General features: G+C 39.7%; 1 non-coding gene across 1 annotated transcript; it reads right to left on the reverse strand.

Annotated features, from left to right (window-relative positions):
* Positions 1-2814: 2814 nt before the first annotated feature.
* On the reverse strand, positions 2815-2943 carry LOC136315818 (small nucleolar RNA SNORA31). The gene has a single exon (XR_010727597.1). It is a non-coding gene; the product is annotated as a small nucleolar RNA SNORA31 (small nucleolar RNA).
* Positions 2944-26633: the final 23690 nt, after the last annotated feature.

Raw genomic sequence — 26633 nt, forward strand, 5'->3', positions numbered from 1 at the left:
TTCTGTGCATGGATGTTTTGGTAACTTACATGAATTATATCATAATGCATATAACATCCTGCAATTTACTTTTTAAAAGCAGCATTACTGCCCTGGCCAGTTTGCTCAGTGGTAGAGCGTTGGCCTGGCGTGCAGGAGTCCTGGTTCGATTCCTGGCCAGGGCGCACAGGAGAAGTGCCCATCTGCTTCTCCACCCCTCCCTCTCTTCTTCCTCTCTGTCTCTGTCTTCCCCACCCGCAGCCGAGGACCCAGTGGAGCAAACTTGGCCCAAGCGCTGTGGATGGCTCTATAGCCTCTGCCTCAGGCCCTAGAATGGTTCTGGTTGCAACAGAGCAACGCACCAGATGGGCGGACCATCGCCCCCTGGTGGGCATGTCGGGTGGATCCCAGTCGGGCGCATGAGGGAGTCTGTCTGACTGCCTCCCGTTTCCAACTTCAGAAAAACACACAATAAAAATAAAAATAAAAATAAAAGCAGCATTATACTTTGAAAATGCATTAAATATAGACAACATATAGTTTATTAGCTTTCAATGCTGTATAGTACTCCTTTCTAAGAACCTGCCAATTTGGGTTATTTCCAAGCTTTGCAATTACCAATAAGGCTACTACAAAAATACTTATACTTCTTTCCTTGGGTATGCAAGTGTTATTCTAGGACATATGTCAATAAGTAATTCTATGAATGATAAAATATATATAACTTCTGCTTTCTTTATATATTTCCAAACGGTTCTCCAAAATGGTTGTGATTACCACCTCAAGTATATTCCTTGATGCTCTTATTCAGCATGATATTGTGAAGATTTGTCTATGATAAAGGTAAAATCATAAATCATTTTGTTGTGTCTGGCCCTGTCACGATAAATAAATAAATAAATGTCAATGTTATCAATAACCGTAATTCCAAATGGTATTATATAATCAGAAACCAACTGCAGGTCCGTTAGACTCTAATTTCCTTGAAATTAGTAACTGTCCTCATCCCAGGTTGACACAGCACCTGGCCAAGTGTGGTATGCAGAAGAAGCAGTCAATAAACATTTGAAAGGTATGAATGCTGCCTACTGGGCCTGTTGCTGTTTACAGGTTTGGTTTGGGTCTGGATTCCTGCCTCTCCCTGAACCATGCAGGTCCTTTTCCTATAAATGAGCTGCCTCTCCCTGTTTACTGTGACCCAGATTTTTGTCCATCTACTGCCATTGTTTCCTCAGGTTTCCTAGCTCTGTTGTGTTGCATGTGGTTATTCCTTAGTGCAGTGGTTCTCAACCTTTCTAATGCCGTGACCCCGCAATACAGTTCCTCATGTTGTGGTGACCCCAAACCAAAAAATAATTTTGGTGGCTACTTTATAACTGTAATTTTGCTACAGTTATGATTCGGAATGTAAATACCTGATATGCATTATGTATTTTCCGATGGCTTTAGGAGACCATGCTGGGGTCGTGACCCACAGGTTCAGAACCGCTGCCTTAGTGGGTTATTATGGCATCTGCCTGCCCACCTCGTGAATGCACCGTTTCAGTTCACCAGACAGCAGCTGCTGGAACCTCTTGCTCCCCTCCATCATCTGCACAGGTCCAGCCCAGTCAAGTCTGCTTGCAGAAGTCATTTCATTGCTTGAGGGTTGGCTGCACCCCAGGACCTGGTTACTGGGATCTTTGCTTGCCATTTAATATTCTTATAGGTCATTTTTTAACTAGATGTGTTACCCACAAGAAATTTCAGTTTCATGGATGTGTACAAGGATACATAGCAACCAGTATTAGAAGTAATTTTTTTTTTTTTTTTACTTTGGAAGCTACCCAGGGAACCACATTAATAAGCGAGGAAAGTTCTCATTATATAAAGACTAGACTTCCAGAAAAACCTAGTCCACATCCAGAATTAATTTTAAAGGGGGAGAGAGAGCACTGTCACAAAGCCATACTCTTAATTTGGCTTCCTTAAAAGGATGCTTCCTGATGGCTCAGAGCCATTGAGATTAACCTCAGTTCATACACTCAGAATACAGTTTGCAACACTATAAGCCAAAAGTGTGAATATTGATGTGATTGTTTGAGACTCAGTCTTCTGCTCCCTTTGGCAACATGTTATAAAACTGAAGGCAGTAAAACTTGGGTTGTATCCATACTGATACAATGCATCAAAACTGAAAGTATCCATACCTTTTGCTATGACATAGGGGTCTTTATTTATTCTTCTTGTCCTAACTTTCTTTCTTAATTTTATATGAACTATATACCAAAAATGGATTAAATTTCTAAGCCTTGCAAATTTACATTTAATATACAATAGACCTAAATTATATTAGTATTCTGAACCTCAACAACAGGAAGAACACTAGAGAAATTCTTCCTACATGAGATCTTAAGAAAAGCCCTCCCCCACTCATTGCAATGCTTCACTGGGAGCAAGAAAAGAGAAACAAATATGAAGGCTGGGCAGCCTCAGTGATGCAGAGAAGGTACTGACAGAGGTAGAAACAGGATGTTGCCATTTCCAGACAGCTGCATTCCCAGAAATTATGGCAAGCCATTTCGTATATGGTTTCTGTCAGAAATAAACAAAGCCAGATACCAGTTAAGATGGTAAGGGCAGACTTGAATCAGTGATAGACTACTTCAATAGGGAAGAGCCCAAAGTTAACTGAAGTCAGAGATGGGAAAGCAGAGATAATGCTGAGCAGGGACTCCGTAGTCTCAAAAAAGCAAAAACAACAAAAAGCAGGAAGTAAGTTTGGTACCTTTTGAAGGCTAGAGTCATCTTAGGAATAGGTTTTTTGTTTGTTTGTTTGTTTTGTTTTGTTTTTGCAGATGTAGTCCCCTATTCAATCTGGGCTGCCACGAAGACAGACAGAAAGCTCAGGGATTCTTTCTTTCGCATCCTTGTGCAAACCAAAAGAACAACATCAGATTGTTCAAGGTCTATCAGTGGATGCAGCTAGGAATAGGTTTTAACCTGTTACTCTATGTTCATATTTGTTCAAGTTTTCATAGGCCGAGTTCGAGACCTAGTCAGGAAGAGGACTCAGAGGAGCCTCGGTAAAGTTTGGTCAAGCAGGAAAATCTGTCATATTTTGATAATCGCTACAACATCATAAAGGTTTTGTTTCCATTGAGCAGATAAAATAATCTGCGATCCACAGAGCAATGTGCCCCAGATCAAGTAAACTCAGTGTGGCAGAGGTGGGAGTGTGGATTACACCTGTTTAATCTCTGCCAGGTTAATGACACGGGTGGGAGCACTGCCTTCCCGGAACCGAAAGCATGGTGTATGCAGAGCACCTGCGTCAGAATTCTATGAATAAAAATGGCCCAGAAAACTGACTCAAAGCAAAGCAAGAAATACTGAGCAACTAATTTATTTCCTTACAAAGTTTAAATAGTTAAATAAACCCAAACTCATATGAATAAGGAGTAGGAAATGAGCAGGCTGCTTCTGAACTGGAGTTTAAATACAATACTTCCTTGTCCTATTTAAGTAACGTGGTGGTGGTGGAATAAATTAGCTTCTAAAATCAACCAGAGAAAAACGGGGGGAATTTCTCATATGTCTCTTTTTTAAAGTAAGAGGAGGGGAGATAGAGACTCCCCACATGCTCCCTGACCTGGATCCACCTGGCAGTGCCTGTCTGGGACAGATGCTCAAACCAACCAAGCTACCCTCAGTGCCTGGGGCCTAAGCTCGAACTAATAGAGACATTGGCTGCTAGAGAGGAAGAGGGAGATAAGGGAGAGAGGGACCGAGGAGAAGCAGATGGTTGCTTCCCCTGTGAGCCCAGATCAGGGAGCAAACCCGAGAAGTCCATATGCCAGGCCATTCTCTATGCTCTGAGCAAACCAACCAGGGCCTCATATTTCCTTTTTAAACTGTTTTAAAGAACATGCTTTTCACTTGATCTCTGATGGCCCAGTGGATAAAGCATTGACATTTGACATTGAATGCTGAGGTTGCCAGTTTGAAACCCTGGGCTTGACCAGTCAAAGCACATATGGGAGTTGATGCTTCCAGCTCCACCCCTCCATTATTTTAACTCTCCCCCTCCTCTTCCTTCTCTAAAACAAAGAAATAAAATCTAAAATACATTAACCATGCTTTTCAATTCTATTCTACAGTTGATTTCTTTACAAATATTGTGACAACTGGCATCATACTCTGGAACTGAGAAATTTCCCCATTCCTTCACTACTTTCAAAATTTACACACATGCTCTACTTCTGACACTAGCGGTGGGTCATTTCTGCAAGCCCGGCCCTCCTTCATTCCTGACATAATGTGCTGGTCCTCAGCCTGAACGCAGTCAGTCCAGTCCCGGGGAAACAGAGTGCTATGTAAATAAATCCTTATTACTGTCACAGCTCTGTTACAGAATTTCCCAGTTTCAACTGTTCTGCCTTTGAAATCACCACCTAACCAGGCCAGAGGATCCAGCTAGGCATTTTAAATTAGGGAAAATAGTTATATTGTCAAGGCAGGTCAATCAAGTTATAATTGGCTCTAATTTACACTCCCACCAGCTGTTAAATTCTTCACCTGCAGCACTCAAAATGCTGTGAAATTCTTGCTGGATTTATGAAAGCTTCAAAGAGAATACTTTCAACCTAATCCCCCAAACCAGAAGCCCTTGTTAATGTTCATCAGAAGCAAGGAAAATGCACCACTGGGTCTCTGAGAAGCAGGGCCTGGACTGAAGTGGCCTGAGCCACAAGAGGGTGGACAAACACAGCTTCCATGGACAATCATCTCAACAAGCCAATATTTCTACCACTGACTAGACGAGGGGCTATGCTTGCTTAACACTATAATACCAGTGACTTGCATTTTCTATTTCATTCACAATTGAGCATGCCAACTCCTGAGAAAATCATAAATTTAGAACTTAGAATGTAACAGAGACAAGGATAGAATTCGAGACTAGGGCATATTGATGCTGGTTCTGTAGTGAGGTTCCATTATGCTTTCAGACAGCCAGCATTACAGATGTTCAGATATTTTGGGAGACTCTGGATAACTAAACCACCTATAGGAAACTCCTTTCTACCCATGCCTACACATACAACCACAAAACACACACATGTGCACGCATGCACACACACAAGTGACCAAGCATTACATCTTGCAATCACTTTCCATTGTCTTTAGACAGCAAGCTCCTTGATGCCACTGGCTCAGCAGAGCTCTGGGGCCTCACCTGCCACTGGGCGCTCTTACCATGGCAAACTACAATTGCTCATATGTCATGCTCTCCTTCTCCTGCAAGACTTCACAGCTGCTCTCCCATGCCTGTAACTCTCTTCGCTCTCCTCCCTGCTAGGCTACCTCCCCATTCTTCATGTCTGACATGGATGCCTTTGCTATCACAAGCCTTCCCTCACATCCACGTGCTGTATGCACTGCTCCCCAGGGAAGGATTAGCATTGCCCACACTCCATAGTAACTGCCTGTGCCCTAATACCATGAGCTCCATGGGTGTGGCATGAGGTCACCATTTATCAACAAGGCCATTTCATGTTGAATGAAATAGGTGATCGGTATTTTTTGGTGAACAAGCACATTTTAAAAAAATGGTGTCTGACTTTCACAGAACCTCCCTCCTCTGCTGATCCCAGTGTATATCCTCCTCTGTATCCAGCTCCCAGAAGGAGAGCCCCTCTACAGTTATGGGATGGAGACCTCAAAATTTAGTCATGAGCCCACCACTCCTTTACCACAAGCAGAGAGAGAGACAGGCCCTCTCTCTTTCTACCCAAAGGATATCAGTTTGCAAGAGTTACCGAAAGAAAGTACCAAGGACTAGATGGTTTCAACAACAGAAATTTATTTATTTTTTAAAAATTATTTATTTTAGTATGGGGAGAGAGAGAGAAAAAAAGAGAGGAGAAAGGCGCATTGACTCCCATATGTGCCTTGACCAGGCAAGCCTTGGGTTTTGAACAGGCAATCTCAGCATTCCAAGGTCAAACTTTATCCACTGCGCAACCACAGCTCAGGCAGACATTGATTCCCAACCTGTCAGGCAGGGTTGGCTTCTTCTACAGGCTTTTCTCCGTATCACGTAGATGGACAGCCATCTTCCACCTGTATCTGCACATGGCCTTTTCTCTGTGTGGTCTGTGTCCCAACCATCTCTTCTCCTTACAAAGACATCAGTCAAATCAGGTTACGTCCCATCCTCATGACATCAATTAACCTTAATTATCTCTTTATAGAATACATCCTCCAAATAAAATAATACATTCAGGGAGTTAGAACTTTAATATATGAAATGGAGGGGGGCACACAATTTAGGTGATAATTAGGTTTAATGCCATTTAAAGTATGGTTTTTCTTTAGATATACTCTGAGGCATCAATATGCCACTTAGAATAGGCTACTTCTCTGCCTTCACAAGTAGGCACCTGACATTAGTGTTTTATGTACAAAATGTCACCCCTGTGAGCAGAAGGAAAAGCTGTCAACAAATGGATCCAAGGCCACGAGAGACTTGGCCACAGGACCTGGGATGCTCCATTGGACCCTACTTTTCATCCCTTCAGTCCCCCTCACTTTCCCATTGTCAGAAGACATGGAGAGTACACAGCTTGGAAACCATAACCTGGGGTCTAACCTTGCTCCAGTGTCTTCTGTCTTTAGGAAAGTTACAGGGTTTCCTGAACCTCCATTTCCTCCCTGTGCACTGGGGAGACATGCCAACAATACAGGTAGTGTCCATTAAGTCCCTGGTGCAAGGCACGTCCTGACAGCCCAGCTCTTCTCCTCTAAGTGCAGTCAGCAGAGATGGTTGTTAGTATTTCTGTCCCCTAAACACACACTCCTGAGTACCACATATTTTTCAGGGGCAGCACAATGATCGGATATGTTGGGACCAACTAAATCTCTGGAGCTTCAACAGGAAGTTTTCAAGATGTCTCCTTCTTAAATCATGGTGGCTTCATGCATTTTGCTAAACATTCAAGAAATTAGGAAGTGTCTATTGGTATTTGTCAATATGACAAATTATCAGATGAAGCTTTTTTCTGAAGTCATGGATGAAGGCTAATCAATACGCAAATTAAAAAGATCAAGGCAAACGTGTTTTAAAGGTAGATATATCGATAAGACTCAGTGTGTATATTACCTTTCTTTTGGAAAGCAGAAGAGGTAAAAAAATTAAATTTTACAATGCTTTTTAACTTGCTAAGTATGTACAAATGCAGTATTTATTAATTCTTATGACAACCTAGGGAAAGATTTAAGCTACTCCTTGATTAAAACTGTTAATAGATCATGTGTGGTTAAATCTCAATTTGCATTTTTAAGAATACTTCTCAAGGCTGGTCCATAGATCTTGAAAATAAAATGATATAATCTTTGCTGTTCCCGATTTCTCTGTTCAAGTTTTAATTAGTTAATATTGTCTTTTCATTTTTTTGAGATTTTATTAATTTTACAGAGAGAGGAGGGAGGGGCGGGGACCTGGAAGTATATACAATGGCTTCATGTTAGTTGTTCCTTGCTTGCCTGGTGCTTGTCATAGGTGCTTTGTCTGAGAAACCCCAGAGTTTTGAACAAGTGACCTCAGCATTCCAGGCTGACATTCTATCTGCTTTGCCACCACAGGCCAGGCTTGTCTTTTCATTTTGATGGTAATCTAAAAAGAAAATTTAACCCACGTAAATTCTGGATCATGTGATTAAATATCTTATAACCAAGTACACTTTGGGTAGTTCATCATCTCACTGGAATTGAGTAATTCTTCCTGATGTTCATGAGCCAATGTGAAGAGAAATGGGACACCCTTGGTACACATATGATGTCACTCGAAGACCTGCAGACATGAAAATGACAGTTGTTCAGGAGTGTCACCAGAGAAGGGTGAGGGAACTGATTCGTCAGCCAACCCTCAGCAGTAAATGCTTGTCAGGTACAATATCTAAGTAGTAGCACTCCGCTCCACAGTGACTTTACAAAGGAGATTTCCTTCCAGAAAATCTCCTGCCACCTTAAGGTTGAGATAATATTTACAGTTTCATTTTCTGATGGGTTTTATGAAGGGGTATATCATTTGAAATTTTCTATTTGTTTTATGTTTCTGGAACGGTTATAAGCATAAAATATACAGCTTTTAATTTCATATATTTTACTTTACTATATACTTGTTTCATAATTATTATATAATCAATTTATATTTAAAACTATTTCATTGAACTACCATATTGGTAAAATTGGGGATTAAAATGTTTAAAAACATTGCTTTTTGAAGTAAAAGTGTTTCTCACACTTGTCTGTACATGTCTTCATTAAATAATTTGTGGTGACCTAGAAGAGCTGACTAAGGAACTTACTGAATTCTTCTTAAGAAGAAGAGCCACCCTTTTGCACACAAACATTCACCAGATGATTCTGTCCATTCTCTAGCTTGAGACTGACACAGTCAGATTTCCCGCAGTGTTGCATGCTGATGGGGAAAACCAATGAAAGGAGAATTGAGAGACAGAAAGAGGCAAATCTGTCACAAAGTTCCCGTGACATACTGTAAAAGCTGAACATACCAACAGCCTATAAGTTAAATATCCACAACTGAAACCCAGGGCCAAGGCATGCAAAACGGGACACCAGAAAAATGTTGCCTGGGGTACTGGCTCTGAACCTGGCATTTTTAATGATTTCCTCCATGACTTTGATTTGCTGCACTGGATTTGTTGGGGTTGTTTTTGTTGTTTTTGGTTTCAGAGGCTATTGTTTTGTATTGTGTTCTTGTTTTTTTCCAGTTACACACTGAGCACAAGAACACTCTATTGTAAAGTGCTTTGTGAATCAGAGATACCAAGATAGTCATGTATGAAAATCCTAAAAATATTCAATTTAAGTCTTTGTAAATTATTTGTGTAGCATGCTTTACCATTTTTGTTCTTTTTTAGTTCATCTCTGACCACTTTACTGCACTTATATGAAACAGACAAAATAGAATAATTAGCACTCTAGTAAAATTGGGTTTGATTTCCTGTTAATAGGACTAAAATTTAAGGACACAAAATAATGTCTTCTTGCTCAAGGATGAGATGTACAATGGAAGGGCATGTCAGTTTCTAAGTTCAGACTGAGGTGAATAAAATTTTAAAGGTGAATCTTGATAGAGAAGAAAAGGGAATCTAGGTGACTTTCATAAGACAAGAAGTTTAAGAATTTATTGTGCTTTCGTAAAAATTGTGCGCACTGTTAAAACCATTATGTAGAATGAGTTCACCTTGCTTTTTGTTTAGAAACAAAATTAACTGAATTATTAATGTAAAGTAAACTGACTATTATACATTTAGAGACACTTTTTAATTCACACGAACATCTGTATTAATATCTTAATGGAGCTTTACTACAGATTATACCATAATTGTAGTGGCATCCAAGAACCATTTAAAGCATAATATTTCTGGCAGAGACATATGTGAAGAAGTGGATGGTGTTTCTGGGTACAGGAAAAAATTGTCTGAACAAAATTTTCAAATTCACCATTTAATTTAGAGAGTATGGTCCACAAGAACGACCTCGCTTCTGGCCACTGCAAGTTCAGGGGTTCCCAAGACCATAATCAGGTTTAATAATTCACTAGAAGTACTCACTAAGAACTGTGATAATTGTAGTTATAGTTTATTGCAGTGAAAGAATAGAGGATACAGATGAAAATTTGCCAGGGGAACAGATACATGGGGGAGAATCTCGGCGGTTCCCAAACGTGGAGCCCCCAGGTGTCCTCTCATTATGGATCATGAACAGTTTTAACTTTCCTGCCCTGACGTGTGACAACACACACAGAATATTGCCAAGAAGGATGCTCACCCAAGCCTTGGTGCCCAAAATTTTTACTATGGAGACCTGCTTTACTGTACACACAGGTGAGGATCTTCAGACCTCTCAGAGGACCTGCAGGTATCATGTGTACAAAGCTCGCAGGTCAACAGACACTCTCCCTAAAGGGCTCCTCCGAAGAAATGAGTGCTAAGGTCCTCATTCCTCACTTCCCTGGGGAAGTCTAATTTCCTTATGCACAGTCCTGCCCTGGCCTTTGGCCACAGCTCCATTATAGCTAAATGATATACTTGTTTAAGAATCTACATTTAGTATAGTATTTACATGACAGAGACAACCATAGTATCAGTATGAGTGTTCCTAACATTTGAAGAAGCCAGTGTGGGGTGCAGGCTGATTTAAATAAATTAATCCATCCCCTAAAACTATTACTCACATTTTCACATTTTTGTGCTAATTTAATTCCTTTTGTCTTCCCTTGATCTACTGCTATATGTACCTTATGATAATCGTATGCAGCGTGACCAAGTGGTGGCACAGCTTATAGAGCGTCACCCTGACATCTGAGGACCCAGGTCCAAAACAGAGGTTACCAGCTTGAACTTGGGCATATCCAGGTTGAGTGCATGCTCATCCATCTTAAACACAGGGTGCTGGCTTGAGCATGAGATCATAGACAAGATCACTCCATGTACGCTAGCCTGATCCCTAAAGGTTGCTGGCTTGAAGTCCAAGGTCGTGGCCTTGATCCCAAGGTCACTAGCTTGAGCAAGGAGTCACTGGTTCAGCTGGATCTCCCCGTATCAGGAGCATAAGAGAAAGCAATCAATGAGGAGCTAAAGTGCTACAACTAGGAGCTGATGCTTCTCATCAGTCTCCCTTCCTTTCTCTCTGTCTAGGTCTCTCTCTCTCCAATAAAATTAATAACTTTGTGCAGAACAACAATCTAGCATAAATATTATGTGATGTTTAGCTAAATCCAGTTCTGACCACAGGGGGTCTTTAGGTTTCGAAAGTCTCGTCATACAACTTTTCAAGTTTACAACATCCACTCCCATTAAAACTTTAAAAAATTGAGACGTGAGTATTTCGGCTAACACCCTTAGTGTCATAGCTATGGACTCAGGAGAAAAACTATTATGGCTGCACGCAGCCAAAGATTAAGCTGTAACCAGCCTATTACCTATGCCATTTTGAACTGTTAAAAGTGCAAGTATTCCGTTTGTGTCGCGTTGTTTGGTGACCTTAGAACCTTATCATGGCTCCTAAATGAAAGTCAGTGTCTTCATATGGTAGTGCTTCGAAAAAGAGGGAAGCCATCACGTTGGAAGTGAAATTAGACGTTGTAAAGAGATCAGAAAAAGGAGAAAAGCAACAAACTTTGGCCATGTGCTAGGCCTTAGCTGCTCTACTGTAGCAACAATTATCAAAAATAAAGACCATATCCTAGAGCATGTAAAGGGATCAGCCTCATGAAATCAACTGTGATTCCTAAGCAGTGAAGTGGCATAATGATTGAGATGGAAAAAGTGCTAGTTTTGTGGCTGGAAGACCAGCATCAGTGGCATATACCACTTAGGATAGGTAAGTGACTTGGCTAGGGTGTGTTTGGACTTACTCCAAAATTCACGTTACGACACTGTCATAGAAACCGAACTGTGTCATAACCCAGGGACTCCTGCAGTCATTTACCATGGGGCCCTCATCCTGAGGAGACTTGAACTCAATTTCCCCTTATATGTGATTATTAATATCAGTATAAATACAAGACTTGTTCACATAAGTTAGTCCAATATCACCAACAATGTCAATGTTACAGTTATCACAGTATGGTCATGGCACAACTGTTTTATTTCAAAGAATATCAGAATTACAAAAGTATTTGCTATGCCTTCTGACACAATCAAACCTTGACCATATTCCATATATTACTATGGACAGGTGCCATTACATTGGCCATGATTTGGTTATTGCCACTAACTCAGTTGGGGACAAAGTCATTCAAACTGTCTCAGCTCATAGCCTTCTACTAGGCCGTTTTCCATTGTGTGCTGTTATGTAGCAGGGCCCACCTTTCTCCTGTAGGAAGGGCAGGAGCAGTATTCAGAACAGCTCCTATCCCTACTGACTGTATTACAGAATATGTCCTATTTGGGTCTATCATAAAAATGAGAGCAGACATAGTACATGGCTGTAAATAACCACCTCCAGAGTTATGGAGGGCTGTGAGAGTCTCATAGGTGTGCCCTTGAGCCTCAGCAGCTGGGAAGGAAGGCCAATGTCCCATGGCGTTTCTCACCTCCATTTGTGTTGAAACTAACAAGAGGTCCTGAGGGTCAGGGCACAAGTCTTTCCCAGCACTGGACACTAGCATTAGCCAGCATTGTTTGATGAGTCTGCCTGAACCATTCACTAAAGTTTCATTATCTTTTCAAGCTAACTCCTACCCTTTGCATTCTTCCTGGAAGAGACTCCTTCTTATCTGTACATTCTAGGTAATGTCTTTTTCTCTGAATGCCACTCTTCATTAAAAGTGAATCCATTTAATCCTTCAAAAAAAAGCTAATTCAATTACCCCAAGAATGCTAGGCAAGAACTATCTCCACTAAAGATTATTCTGTCCTGCTAGCCAGCTTTGTTTAATTCATTATGCATTGTGTTGCAACTGTATAATTTTGGCTGAGTACTCTTAAAAAAAATGCTGGGTCCTCCATTCTAGGGGTAGGTGAATGGTAGTCAAAGCTAGAAGGAATTTAGTTTGAATATGCCACATGGTCTCTCACTGGCTTCCTCATCACAAGGTAAGACTTTTCCCAGGGAAATTTAGACCCACACTCATGTGGTGCTTACAACCTTAATCTCATCAAGACCAATAGTTTTTTTCTACTCTACTTAATAGCTTTCCATACACAAATACAAGGGTGACGTGTATTTGTGCATTGTACACCATGGCACATCAGGCATGCATTCTAAGCATTTGATAATCCTGTTTTATAGTTACGCAATGACCAGTCTGCTGAGAGCTCTATACAGAAATGTTCAATGAAGCAGTAAAGAGCAATGCCAAGATCCTCCTTAAATGACATCATTTGTAGTAGATAAAATGTGAAAAATAAAACAATCTATACATGCTGGATCATAATAGAGTTCCACTTATTCATTAACCTTTAGTCTGATTCATTGTCCTATCGTATGATCAAAATATCTCCCACAGCAATGCTACTCAGGGTTGTAGGCTTCTAGTCGATCTTGTGTAGTTCTCTAAGAAGGGTTGTCTTGGCAAACATATACTTCACCCTTCTGAACATCTGGTACAGTTGAGCTGAGAGATAACTTCCTCTCTTGCTCTGAGATTCTCTCATATCACCAATGTAATAATGCTGCATTTCCCATCTTAAATCACCAATTCATTCATTCCTTTACTCTCAGCTACTTTTCTCCTTCTCTTCATTTGTCATTTATTTTCCCCAACATTCCCTCTCTGGAGAAGATGTTCATCTAAAGGAAATGCAACCACTAGACATTATTATAAAATAACCACTTCCCTTTCTAAATATAATCTAAACATTCACTTCAGTCCCAACCATTGCCTCTCCATATCTTTCCAATGTAGCTATACATCTTATTAGATTTTACCAACAGATTTTGAATCACAGTGCATTGGAATTCCATGTCGTAAGGCCCCAGCAGATGATCTTCTCCCTCAACCTCACCAGCCATTTTACACACTCATATGGTCTTGGGTCCAGAGCTAGGGGCTGAGCCAGAAGACCCTGGCTCCCCTATCAGTTTTCAGCAATGATAAGTAAGCCCATCACTGCAGATGGTTCCAGGACAGATTTCTCATTGTCACCTTTGCCTACCAGCTTTTCAAATTCCTCCACCCTGAGCTTCATAGAGATTTCTTTATAGCCCTTTAATGCTGGAAACCAACAGGGGCTCCATATGATCCACATAACCAACAATACTGCTGCCTTAAAACTTATTTCACCTCATCCATGTCCACTTCACTCTTCCCATTTCTCAACAATTATCTAAGCATTTCCACCCTCCTAAATGGGCTTCCTTAACTCTTCCTTTTTCTTTCCCAATTCTCTTATGAATCATTCTAAGTTTTTAAATATCTGTAACACCTGTAAGGAAAGCTCAGATAAGGAATCTGACAGGTTTTCTTGGACTGCTGTTCAATAAAAAGTGAAGCAGCAACATCAGTATCCATGCTAATGGGACCCTTTAATCATAGCATTTACTATGCCTTGGGTGAGGGGCACATTCAGTGTATAAATATCGCAATCATCCAAACATGGCTTGCATATGAAATTTATCAGCCATTTCATCTGAGATGTCCCTCATGCTATTTAATGGGAAAGTTGGAGGAATGCTTTCTCAGGGTAAATTTGCTTCACAGAAGCTTTTATCTAGTCCACTAGACTAGGTGTCCTTTTGGGAACCACTTTCTGGGGAATGAATCAATATAGCGCCAGTGATTGTTACTTGTGATCAGGGTCCAGTGTTAACCTAAACATGCTCTTTCTCTGCAGCTTCCAAAACCAAAGATACCACCATGAAGTTAGTCACTCATAACACATTTTGGTAAAGATTCTCACACAGTACGACAGCACCTTTACACAAGAACCCATGGTTTCACTCATGTTTTTGGCTTTGCCCTTTCCCTACGGGGACTTTGATTCCAGTGACCAGAATTCCTAAAGCTGTTATCTGTTGTCATCCCTAAGGCCAGCTGTCATGATTCAGATTGGCTGAAATCTGAGCTTGGCTTACACTGTGGTTCTGCCCCAACATCTTAACTTTCAGTTTTTCTATTTTTGATAATAGTAGCCAAGGTATTGTATATGATTATTTCTTACTACTTTCCATTTCCTCATAAACCCGGTGAGCTCACTCCTTGGGAGCTGGTTTTATATAAAAATTCCATTGGTAACTTTCACCTCTAATAACTAACACTAGGAAAGTGCAGTTCCACACCATGGGTGACTAGGTAACCATTTAGAAATCAAAGACACTTCTACCTAGGGCCCCTCATACTTTTTCTTTCCCATCAATATTTCAGTTATTTAAGGTCACTCTAAGGCATCCAACTTCCATTACCAACACCAAAATTCATGTAAAGTCTACAAGGCCACCCCATTTCAAGCACTGCCTGCAAGTTCAGGGTTCCCACAATTACTCTCAATTTCAATAAAACCCTTTTACTCTATGGATAAGGTTAAATTATTTTTACACACCACCTAAAAGATAGCTAGGCATTGCAGGGGCCAATACACAGATTCATAGACTCGGCACTTTGTGCAATATCAGCACCCAGCTATATGGCCAACCCCTACATATACATAGTCACTGCCATATATCACACAGTCTTGAGTCTATGTGAAATGCTTGTACACAACTCTGTCTCCATACAGCAGACTCTTGGGTTTATAGCAGCTGTCTGTACACAAAATTCTAGTAAACTGCAGTGTTCCTAGCACTGGGGAAAAAGAATCTGATCAGGATTCTTACTTTCTTAGAATTAATATATGTCCAGAATGGTAAAATCACCAACATCACAGTACTGGGGCAGATCCACTTGTGGGGAGAAATCTTGATGACCTCTTCATTCCTGCCATGAAACCTCTTCCACCGTAAATGGTGGATACAACACAAAGTTTTCACCTGCACTGCTAGGGCTGGCTGCTTGGGTAGCCAGTACATGGTTGTTGTCAGAGTGAAAGAATGATATCATGCAAGCTTTGGGCCAAAGAATGGCAAGACTAGCAAGAAGTTCACCATTATAATTGTGGACAAGTCTCCTACATTTGATATTTTGTCTTATCCAAACCATTCATCCTGTCTGAAGGAGAGTACCCCATGCCCAGTCTGACCTTAGACTTCTCTCTCTCAGTATCTCCATTGTGACAATTCTTTGGTTCCCTATTGCCCTTACTTCCCTCCAAGACTAGCTGGACAGCACAGTTAAATTTATGACTAAATTTTAAAATCAAACAACAAAACATGTTAAAGGATTTTCTTTTGCTGTGGATTTTCTCATGGTTTTATAAAGACATTATTCACTTTAATCCATTAAATGTATTAAAACTAATAAGAGGAGACCTGAAGATGGCAGCGGAGTAGGCAGATGCACTGACTCCCAGCTCACACCACCAAAGTGGATTACAAATTAATTTAGGAACAATCAGCATGAAAAACCAACTCTGGACTGCAAGAACAGCTCCCAAAAACCAAGGAGCAAAGAAGAAGCCACACTGAGCCTGGTAGGGAGTGTCGTGGAGCAGTTAGTCTCCCCTGCTTAAAAGAAAAAAGGAGGTGTGAAGCTGAGAGCCCAGAAAGGCTCTTATTCCAAGGAAAAGAGTAGTAAATATTGCTCACAGCCACTTGCCTGGGGACCAGGGAACAAGGTGTGTTGAAAGGGCTGGTTTGTCTTCCAAAAGGAAAGGGGAGAGAGAGAGAGAGATGGTGAGCGGCAGAGAAATGCATGGAAGGATCTGAGAAGCTGACTCATCCAGTGCTGGAGGCAGCCATAGTTGGAGGAGGGGTTGATCCTTCCACATAACACAAGACAAGTGGTTCCCGGTCACCCATCTAAAGATATCTGTCCAGCTCCAATAAGTGCAAGAAGACACAGCTGAAAACAAGAAGTGGGGAAGAGGGGCAGTAACTCAGGTCTCCATGGAGATTTGAGATACACTTTCCCATACTGAAGCAGAGAAAGCCCCCAGCCCCCAGAGAGAGTAACTGGCAGATCAGGCCTTCAGAATCTCAGGTTATAGGCACCACATACCAGGATACAATTTCAAATAAGCCCCCAGCTGAGATCAGTAAACAAGACTATCACCCAGATAACTGAGAAGAAAACAAACAAATCAAGACTTCAAAGCAGGTCTACTAAAAAAGCAAAACGTGACAGTGGATTACAAACAACAGCTGGTGCCAACCCAAGAATACCTAGAAATAACACAACTGAAAACTAGAGGCAGACAACACCAAACCTAGACTCAACCAGCCCTACAAACAACACATCCAAACACAGAGACATAATGAGAAGATAGAGAAGTGCAATCCAAATGAAACCACAAGCAAAATCTCCAGAAAAGGAACTGAGTGATATGGAAATAACCAAACTGCCAGATGCAGAGTTTATAATAATGATTGTTAGGATGTTTAGGGATCTTAGAACAACAATGGATGGTCATTATGAACATCTAAATAAAGAGAGAGCAAGTATTAAAAAACATTGAAATATTAAAAAAGAATCAATCAGAGGTGACAAATACAATATCAGAAATCAAGAACACAAAGGAAGGAATTAAAAGCAGGAAGGATGAAGCTGAGGATCGAATCAACGAGTTGGAGGACAAGATGAACAAAGGCATAGAAGAAGAGCAGAAAAAAGAAAAGAGACTCAAAAAGTCTGAGGAAATTCGGAAAGAGCTCTGTGACAATATGAACAGAATAACATCCACATCATAGGGGTTCCTGAAGAAGGAGAGAAAGAACAAGGGATAGAAACTTTATTCAATCAAATCATAGCTGAAAACTTCCCTAAATTGATGCAAGGAAGGATCTCACAAGTTTAAGAAGCACAGAGAACTCCTTTAAAGAGAAACCTAAAGAGACCTACACCAAGATACATAGTAATTAAAATACTAAAGCTAAGCGATAAAGAGAAAATATTAAAAGCTGCTAGTGAAAATAAGGCTATCACCTACAAAGGAACCCCCATAAGGATGACATCCAACTTCTCAACAGAAACACTTGAGGCCAGAAAGGAATGGCAAGAAATAGTCAAAGTAATTTGGAACAAGAGCCTACAACCAAGACTATTTTATCCAGAAAGCTATCATTTAAAATTGAAGGAGAAATAAAAAGCTTACCAAACAAACAAACAAAAAAGAACTCAGTGAATTCATTACAACCAAACCAATGCTGCGGGACATGTGAAGGGGCCTGCTGTAAACAGATCAAAGTGGGAAAATAATATAGCAAAAGAGGAATACAGCTTTAAAGAATACAATGGCAATAAACAATTACATATCAATAATAACCTTAAATGTAAATGGATTAAATTATCTAATCAAAAGACATAGGATAGCTGCATGGATAAGAAAACAGGACCCATTCATATGCTGTCTACAAGAGACACACCTTAAAACAAAATATGAACATAGACTGAAGATAAAAGGATGGAAAAAAACATTTCATGCAAATGGAAATGAAAAAAAAGCTGAGGTAGCAATACTTATATCCAACAAACTGGACTTGAAAACAAAGAGATAAAGAAGGTCACTACATAAAGATAAAGGGAGCAATCCAACAGGAAGATATAACCATCATAAATATCTACACACTTAATATAAGAGCACCTAAATATATAAAGTAGACTTTGATGGATATAAAGGGTGAGATCAACAGCAATACTATAATAGTAGATTTCAATACGCCACTAACATCACTAGATAGATCCTCAAGAAAGAAAATTAACAAAGAAACAGAAGACTTAAAGGACACACTAGATCAACTCGATATAATAGATATCTTCAGAACCCTTCACCCTAAAGCAGCAGGATATACATTCTTTTCAAGAGCTCATGGTACATTCTCTAGGATAGACCACATGTTAGGGCACAAAAGTGGTCTCAACAAATTTAAGAAGATTGAAATCAGATCGAGAAGTTTCTCTGATCACAATTGTATGAAACTCGAAATCAACCACAACAGAAACACTGAAAAATACTCAAGCACTTGGAAACTAAAGAGCATGTTATTAAATAACAAATGGGTTAACAATGAAATCAAAGAAGAAATAAAAAAATTCCTAGAGCCCTGGCCGGTTGGCTCAGCGGTAGAGCATCGGCCTAGCGTGCGGAGGACCCGGGTTCGATTCCCGGCCAGGGCACACAGGAGAAGCGCCCATTTGCTTCTCCACCCCTCCGCAGTGCTTTCCTCTCTGTCTTTCTCTTCCCCTCCCGCAGCCGAGGCTCCATTGGAGCAAAGATGGCCCAGGCGCTGGGGATGGCTCTGTGGCCTCTGCCTCAGGTGCTAGAGTGGCTCTGGTCGCAACATGGCGACGCCCAGGATGGGCAGAGCATCGCCCCCTGGTGGGCAGAGCGTCGCCCCATGGTGGCTGTGCCGGGTGGATCCCAGTCGGGCGCATGCGGGAGTCTGTCTGACTATCTCTCCCTGTTTCCAGCTTCAGAAAAATGAAAAAAATAATAATAATAAAATTCCTAGAAACAAATGATAATGAGCAAACAGCAACTCAAAATTTATAAGACACAGCAAAAGCAGTCCTGAGAGGGAAGTTCATAGCACTACAAGCATATTTAAGAAGCTTAAAAAAGCTCAAATAAACAACCTAACCCTTCATCTAAAAGAACTAGAAAAAGAACAGCAAGTAAGGCCCAGAGGTAGTAGAAGGAAGGAAATAATAAAGACAGAAGAAATAAATGACATGGAGGCTAAAGAAATAATACAGAGGATTAATGAAACCAAGAGCTGGTTCTTTGAAAGGGTAAACAAGATCAATGAACCTTTAAGAAGACTCACCAAGAAAAGAAGAGAGAGTAATCAAATAAATAAAATTAGAAATCAGAGTGGAGAAATAACAACTGACACAACAGAAATACAAAATATTGTAAGAAAATACCATGAAGAACTGTACGCCAAAAAATTAAACAACCTAGGTGAAATGGACAAATTCCTTGAAATATATCATCTTCCAAAAATCAATCTGGAAGAATCAGAAAACTTAAACAGACCGATTACAACAAAAGAGATCGAAACAGTTATCAAAAAGTTCCCCAAAAACAAAACTCCTGATGGCTTCACTGGTGAATTCAACCAAATATTCAAAAAAGAACTAACTCCTATTCTTCTCAACCTATTTCAGGAAATTCAGAGGAAGGAACACTTCCAAGTTTCTTTTATGAGGTGAGCATAATTCTGATTCCAAAGCCAGGCAAACACAACACAAAGAAAGAAAATTATAGGCCAATATCCCTGATGAATTTAGATGCTAAAATCCTCAACAAAATATTAGCAAACCGGATCCAGCAATACATGAAAAAAATCATACATCATAATCAAGTGAGATTTATTCTGGGGAGGCAAGGATGGTACAACATTCGTAAATCAATTAATATAATTCATCACATAAACAAAAGGAAGGAGAAATACCACATGATAATTTCAATAGATGCAAAAAAAGCATTTGATGAAATCCAGCACCCGTTCATGATCAAAACTCTCAGCAAAGTGGGAATACAGGGAACATACTTCAACATGATAAAGGCCATCTATGACAAAACCACAGCCAACATTATAATTAATGGACAAAAATGAAAAGCAATTCCCCTAAAATCAGGAACAAGGCAAGGGTGCCCCCCTTCACCACTCTTATTCAACACAGTACTGGAAGTCTTAGCTACAGCAATCAGACAAGAAGAAGAAATAAATTCATCCAAATTGGAAAAGAAGAAGTAAAACTATCATTATTTGCAGATGATATGATATTATATATAGAAAACCCTAAAGTCTCAGTCAAAAAACTAGTGGACCTAATAACTGAATTCTGCAAGGTGGCAGGATATAAAATAAATACACAGAAATCAGAGGTATTTTTATACATAAACAATGAACTGTCTGAAAGAGAAATTAAGAAAACAATCCTCTTCACTATTGCAACAAAAAAAAGTACCTAGAAGTAAATTTAACTAAGGAGGTTAAAGACTTGTACTCAGAAAATTATAAAACATTCATGAAAGAAATCAAGGAAGACACAAACAATTGGAAGTATATACCGTGCTCATGGTTAGGAAGAATAAACATAATTAAAATGTCTATATTACCCAAAACAATTTATAAATTTAGTGCAATACCAATTAAAATACCAATGACATACTTCAAATGTATAGAACACATATCCCAAAAATTTATATGGAACCAAAAAAGGACACAAATAGCCTCAGCAACCTTGAAAAAAAAGAATAAAGTGGGAGGTATCACACTTCCTGATATCAAGTTATACTACAAGGCCATTGTATTCAAAACAGCTTGGTAGTGGCATAAGAACAGGCATATAGATCAATAGAACAGAACAGAGAATCTAGAAATAAACCCACATCTTTATGGACAATTGATATTTGACAAAGGAGGTAAGAGCATACAGTGGAGTCAGGACATTCTCTTTAACAAATGGTGTTGGGAAAACTGGACAGCTATCTGCAAAAAAATGAAACTAGACGACCAACTTACACCATGCACAAAAATAATCTCAAAATGGATAAAGGACTTAAATGTGAATCGTGAAACCATAAGCATCCTGGAAAAAAATTTAAGCAGTAAGCTCACCGACATCTATTGTAGCAATATCTTTGCTGAATTATCTCAACAGGCAAATGAAATAAAAGACAGGATAAAGAAATGAAACTATATCAAACTATAAAGCTTTTGCACTGCTAAAGACAATATGAACAGAATGAAAAGACAAACCACACAATGGGAGAACATATTCGACAGTATGTCTGATAAGGGGTTAATAACCAAAATTTATAAAGTACTTGTAAAACTCAATACCAGGAAGACAAACAATCCAATCAAAAAATGGGCACAAGAAATGAATAGACACTTCTCCAAAGAAGACATACAGATAGCCAATAGACATATGAAAAAATGTTCAACATCACTAATCATTAGAAAAATGCAAATTAGACACCAAGGTCAGGCATGTGGGGAAAGCACAAGTTAACAATAAGATACCACCTCACACCAGTCAGAATGGCGCTCATTAACAAAACAACACAGGATAGGTGCTGGCGAGGATGTGGAGAAAGGGGACCCCTCCTGCACTGCTGGTGGGAATGCAGACTGGTGCAGCCACTGTGGAAAACAGTATGGAGATTTCTCAAAAAAATTAGAAATGGAACTGCCCTTTGACCCAGCCATCCCACTTATAGGAATATATCCCAAGGACACCATATCACCGACTGAAAAAAAGAAATGCACCCCCATGTTTAGGACAGCATTGTTCACAATAGCGAAGATCTGGAAACAGCCCAAGTGTCCATCAGTGGACGAGTGGATTAAAAAGCAGTGGTACATATATACTATGGAATACTATGGGGCCATGAGAAAGAAGGAAATATTACCTTTTGCAACAATATACCTGGCAACTATTATGTTGAGTGAAATAAGCCAGGCAGAGAAAGAAAAATATCGTATGACCTCACTCATTTGAGGAATCCAAAGAACAATGTGAACTGAGAAACAGAATTGAGACAGAGGAGAGATCAAAGGGACCAGAGGAAAAGAGGACAGAGGGAAAGGGGATGATAGGATGGGATAAACCTGAAGGGAAGGGGGGAGGATGCTGTAGGGCGGGGGGCAAGGGAGATGTTAAGGGGAATAGGGGGGAGGGGGCATGCATTCAGGGTGACTCTAGAATCTATGTAAACACAATTAATTAAATAAAAAAACACTAAAAAATATAAAATAAAACTAATAAGAAAACTATGTATGTATCCAGAACCTCTAAAACAGTGTCATGATCTCCAAAACACACACAACAAAAATTGCTATTTCCTGACTCAGAGCTAAGTTTGCAAAACCAGATGAGTAAGTATTCCAACTGTTTAGGATATTTCATATCTGATACTACATTTGCTAAAACATAATTCATAAAATAAAATAAACAAACAAACAGAAAAACCCTTTATCTTCTATGACTTTACAGAAAACATTCTAGTACTTACTCTCCTCTTTTCATAGCTGGAATTCCACTTGGTTCTGGGAATTTCAGCTCCTCAAGGTGTGACCCCTACACAGGCAGGAGCTGCAGCAGCATCACTGGGGAGCTTGTCCCAATCAGGACCAGGCTGGATGCCCCTGAACCGCACTCTGCATTTGAACAGAATCCCCAGGTGACTGTGCACAAGTCCCGGTGACATGTGGGAAGAACTCACCAAGCCTCTGGGTCCCAGCTTTCCTTGTAATGTTCATGTTGAGTGAAACCACCACCACAGCCCTGTGAAACAGTCCAGATGATGCTATTAATCCTCTTAGAGAGAAAGAGACTTGGTTCCGGGAGTTTACATGCTAGGCAGAGCTCACACACATTTAAGAGGCAGGAACATCCTGGGTGCAAGCCCGACTGTAATTCCCTTGTTGAACGTGCCGGCAGGACCTAGCCATAGTCTCAGTCCGCAGTGTAGCCAAGATCTGGGGCTACCCAGTCAGAATCCTTGCACCAGTCTTCAAAGGACCACATTTTTTCTCTTTGTGTTTATAAATCATAGTAAACTCCTTAATCTAGGTAATTTATTTAATGAGTAGTTCCTAATATTGGTTCCCTACTGCCAGCAGTTTAATACAAAAATTACAGGCCAGTTTAATTTCACTTAACCTTGCTAACTGTGCACACTTTCTCTCATTATTTCTGAATGAAGCATACACCCTTGTACAGTTCTCTTTTATGAACAAAAGAACGAAGCAAATGTTTAAAAATGTTTATGTTCCTTGATATTTTAAAATCATTATTTCTAACACCCAGACAATAAGAAAATATTACTATATTAAGTAGAATTATTTCCTATGGAAACGTCTCACCTGATTGACTAAATGGGTAAGAGACATTTAATGATACACTGGGAAAACTGCTATAACCCTTAACTGGTTTATGTGACAAAGTGTAATACTGTTCCATATCAACAAAGCAAAGAACAAAAACCACATGATCTTATCCATAGACGCAGAAAAGGCTTTTGATATGCTTAAGACTCTCAACAAAATGGGTATAGAAGGAAAATATCTCAACATGATAAAGGCCATATATGATAAACCATCAGCTAACATCATATAAAATGGCACTAAACTGAAGGCTTTCCCCCTTAAATCAGGAACAAGACAGGGTTGTCCACTCTCTCCACTCTTATTTAATGTGGTACTAGAGGTTCTCGCCACAGCAAGCAGACAAGACAAAGAAATAAAAGGCATCCATATCGGAAAAGAAGAAGTAAAGGTATCACTTTTTGCAGATGATATGATCCTATACATCGAAAACCCCAAAGAATCCACAAAAAGACTACTAGAAACAATAAGCCAATACAGTAAGGTCGCAGGATACAAAATTAACATACAGAAGTCAATAGCCTTTCTATATCAACAATGAAACATTTGAGAACGAACTCAAAAGAATAATCCCCTTCACGATTGCAACAAAAAAAATAAAATACCTAGGAATAAACATAACAAAGAATGTAAAGGACTTATATAATGAAAACTATAAACCATTGTTAAGGGAAATCAAAAAAGATATAATGAGATGGAAGAATATTCTTTGTTCTTGGTTAGGAAGAATAAATATAATCAAGATGGCCATATTACCCAAAGCAATATACAAATTTAATGCAATTCCCATCAAAATTCCAATGACATTTTTTAAAGAAATGGAGCAAAAAATTATCAGATTTATATGGAACTATAAAAAACCCCGAATAGCCAAAGCAATCCTAAAGAAAAAGAATGAAGCTGGGGGCATTACAATACCTGACTTCAAACTCTATTATAGGGCCACGACAATCAAAACAGCATGGTATTGGCAGAAAAATAGACACTCAGACCAATGGAACAGAATAGAAAACCCAGAAATAAAACCACATATATAGTCAAATAATTTTTGATAAAGGGGCCAACAACACACAATGGAGAAAAGAAAGCCTCTTCAATAAATGGTGTTGGGAAAACTGGAAAGCCACATGCAAAAGAATGAAACTGGACTACAGTCTCTCCCCCTGTACAAAAATTAACTCAAAATGGATCAAAGATCTAAACATAAGACCTGAAACAATTAAGTACATAGAAGAAGACATAGGTACTCAACTCATGGACCTGGGTTTTAAAGAGCATTTTATGAATTTGACTCCAAAGGCAAGAGAAGTGAAGGCAAAAATTAATGAATGGGACTACATCAGACTAAGTTTTTGCTCAGCAAGAGAAACTGATAACAAAATAAACAGACAGCCAACTAAATGGGAAATGATATTTTCAAACAACAGCTCAGATAAGGGCTTAATATCCAAAATATACAAAGAACTCATAAAACTCAACAACAAACAAACAAACAATCCAATAAAAAAAATGAGAAGAGGACATGAACAGACACTTCTCCCAGGAAGAAATACAAATGGCCAACAGATATATGAAAAGATGCTCATCTTCTTTAGTTATTAGAGAAATGCAAATCAAAACGGCAATGAGATACCACCTTACACCTGTTAGATTAGCTATTATTAATAAGACAGGTAATAGCAAATGTTGGAGAGGCTGTGGTGAAAAAGGAACCCTCATACTCTGTTGGTGGGAATGTAAAGTAGTACAATCATTATGAAAGAAAGTATGGTGGTTCCTCAAAAAACTGAAAATAGAACTACCTTATGACCCAGCAATCCCTCTACTGGGTATATACCCCAAAAACTCAAAAACATTGATACGTAAAGACACATGCAGCCCCATGTTCATTGCAGCATTGTTCACAGTGGCCAGGACATGAAAACAACCAAAAAGCCTATCAATAATGACTGGATAAAGAAGATGTGGCACATATACACTATGGAATATAAGAAATGATGACATCAGATCATTTACAGCAAAATGGTGGGATCTTGATAACATTATACGAAGTGAAATAAGTAAATCAGAAAAAAACAGGAACTGCATTATTCCATACGTAGGTGGGACATAAAAGTGAGACTAAGAGACATTGATAAGAGTGTGGTGGTTACGGGGGGTGGGGGGAGAGGGAGAGGGAAAGGGGGAGGGGGAGGGGCACAAAGAAAACTAGATAGAAGGTGACGGCCAGTGGATAATCTGACTTTGGGTGATGGGTATGCAACATAATTGAATGACAAGATAACCAGGACACGTTTTCTTTGAATATATGTACCCTGATTTATTGATGTCACCACATTAAAATTAATAAAAATTTATTTATAAAAAAACACACAACAAATTAACAACTAAAATATAAGCAATCAATATGAATAACGAACTGAAGGCTGGCTAAACACAAGTATTAAAACCAAGGATCTAAAGAAGAAGCCACATAGAGACTGACACCAACTTCCAGGGTCGAGTACCCCTATCCTTACAGCACCAGCCCAGGGAGTGCTCTAACCTGGCCCTCCAACTACTAGTGGCAGCTCCTGCATAGTGAGTGTTACAGAAAGGTCTGTGCTCTGTACCCAACAGGGACCAACAGTGTTCTCCCTCTCTTGCAAAGCTTTTGGCAGAGACTCAGACAGACACGGAGCTGTGTAGCCCCAGAGCAGGAAACATTCTACTCCTGGGCATGCCTCAGATGCCCCTCCCTCAACAAGAGACCCACCTGTCCTGTCATTCTCACTCCTGGAAGCCTTGCCCTGTTAGGCTTGGTTCTGCAGAAGGATGGGACTGTTGTGTGCAATCAGGAACCTTTGGTATGTTTCCTCCTGAGCCCGGAAAGCGTTGTTAAGTGCCACGAGTGCTGATGCCGTGGACTTCTGTGATTGAGGTTAATGGCAGCCACCAACGTGTCCTGCAGCATCCCCATTAAAAGAGCTCAGGAGTATCTCAATGTGTTCTTAAATCACACATGTCCTATTTGTCTCATAGAATCTAGATTCCTGTTTCTACCTCCTTACAAGCTTACACACATTATATAAGCACAAGTTCTTCGGGAAAGGGGCAAAACCACCTTTGTTAAATAGTAGAATGTGCATGTTCTTTAAAATAATTCTAAAATAATTTAGGGGTAATACTACCAAAGATCCTATTCAGAAAGCCTCTTCCATGTACCT

Source organism: Saccopteryx bilineata, chromosome 11, assembly GCF_036850765.1.
Source record: "Saccopteryx bilineata isolate mSacBil1 chromosome 11, mSacBil1_pri_phased_curated, whole genome shotgun sequence".
Classification (NCBI taxonomy): domain Eukaryota; kingdom Metazoa; phylum Chordata; class Mammalia; order Chiroptera; family Emballonuridae; genus Saccopteryx; species Saccopteryx bilineata.